Genomic DNA, 2,111 nt, shown 5'->3' on the forward strand with positions numbered 1-2,111 from the left:
GCTGGGGATTTAGCTCAGCGGCAAAAGCGCCTGCCTGGCATGCGCAAGGTCGTGAGTTCGGTTCCCGGTACCAGAGAAAAACCAAAAAAATAAAAAAAAGAAAAAGAGAAAGAAGGAAGGGAAAATAGGTATATTTATATACGCAAGATAGCTAAGATAAACTACAAGTTTCTATTGGTTTATTGAAAGGAACAGTTAGTGATTAATTTCTGTTTTGATCATTCTTGCATCCATCTATCTGGTAATCTAAACACTTACTTTGAAATAACAATATGCAATATGAGAACTATTGTGGATTTCCTCTCACCTTCTTTTGAAATTCTGCATCATTTTTATTGTTTTTATGTTGTTTTATTTTTGCTATTTTGTTTTTAATAGTTTCTTTTTTAAAATTAAAGAAAAAAGAAAAAAATATATATGTATGTATATACAAGGATAGCTAGGATAAATATATTGCTGATGTCTATGGTTTATTGAAAGGAATAGTTAACACTTAAATTGTTCTTTTTTTTCTTTTCTCTTGACCAATTTTGTGTGCTTATATCTGATAATTGGAACAATTAATTTGCAGACAACAATATGCAACATAACAACCATTGCTTAATCTTATCAGCTTGTTTGATGAAGCTTTGTATCATTTCTAATGGTTTTTTTATTACTTATTGTTGTCTTTGTTTGATCAATCTTGCATTCTTACATCTGGTAATCTGAGCAACTTCAGATAACAATATGTAAAATAACAACCATTGCTAATTCCTGTCATCTTGTTTTGCAATCCTGTGTTGTTTTTATTGTTTTTGTATTGTTTGCTTTTTTTCTTCATTATTGTTATTGTATCTTTTTGTCCTTTAAAATGAAAAAGTGTAGAAAAGAAAAAAAGAAACTTTTCTTTTACAAACTTTGTTCTTCTCAAACTGCCCAGCTCTGTAACTGCTTCATGGCTTTGTAATTACTTTCTTGACCACTGTAACCACAAGAGAATAACCAAACATACAAGATACCTGATTGTACCATTGTACCAAGCTTCCTAGACTGATGATTGTTAATCTACTCTTGTAACTGATGGTCTCACCCTGCTAGCTAATCAGAAGAACTGCCAGGCAGTACTGTCTCACCTTTGTACCTCCTGCTTATGCAGCATATAAAAGCCCTGCCCACCCACGATCAGGGCCTGACACTCTGGGAATGCTCCCATCAGTGCCTGTTGACATAAATAAATCTGCCTCCAAATCCTGTGTGTCATTTCAGGGTTTCTGCTTGCCATTGAAGAATAAATTATAAATAATGGAAAGATAGCTAGAAAATTCTTAGATATGTGAAAATTAAATATCATATTCCTAATAAGCCATTGGTCCCAATAGGCCTCAGACAAATTTTAAAATATTTTGAACCAAGTGAATATAACAATACAACTTAGAAAAAATTCTGGAACTCAAAAAGAAATCATCATTTTTGTTGCTTTTGGGTGGTTTTGATTTTGTCTTCACTGTTGTTTGGTCAGTTTTTTAATTTTTAAAATAAAAAAAGAAAGCATCAAAGAACCAAAACTATAAAACCAAAAACATAGTTATTTGAAAGAATCAACAAAATGGAGATATATATATATATCCAGAGTTGGAGAGGAGAGGAGGAAAGGGCAGGGGAGGGGAGGGGTGAAGGGAGGAGAGGAGGGAGAGAAGAGGGGAGGGAGAGGGAGGGAGAAGGCAAGGTCAGGGGTAGGGAGGGGGAAAAATGGGGCAGGGGTGAAGGAGAGGAAAGGGCAAGAGGGTGTGAGAGGGGGAGGATGGAAAAGGGACAGGGCAGGGGAGGGGAAGGGGAAAGGAAGAGGAGAGAGCAGAAAGAGAGGAGAGACTATAAGTAACCCTACGTTCCCTAAGTCAGCAATGTTGATAAGACGACACCTAATGCAAATGTTAATTTTTAGGGAAACTTGGAGTGAGCTATATAGAAATTCTCTGCACTACCCTGATAACTTTTCTGGAAATCTAAAACTGTTTTATAAATGAAAGTGTACCTATAAATATAAACTATAAAATACCATACAATCAGTTAATTCTTCATTCTTCATTTATTTAATTTACTTGTTAATTGACTTTATTTCCTAGAGTATT

Source organism: Chinchilla lanigera, unplaced genomic scaffold, assembly GCF_000276665.1.
Source record: "Chinchilla lanigera isolate Chin_1 unplaced genomic scaffold, ChiLan1.0 scaffold00103, whole genome shotgun sequence".
Classification (NCBI taxonomy): domain Eukaryota; kingdom Metazoa; phylum Chordata; class Mammalia; order Rodentia; family Chinchillidae; genus Chinchilla; species Chinchilla lanigera.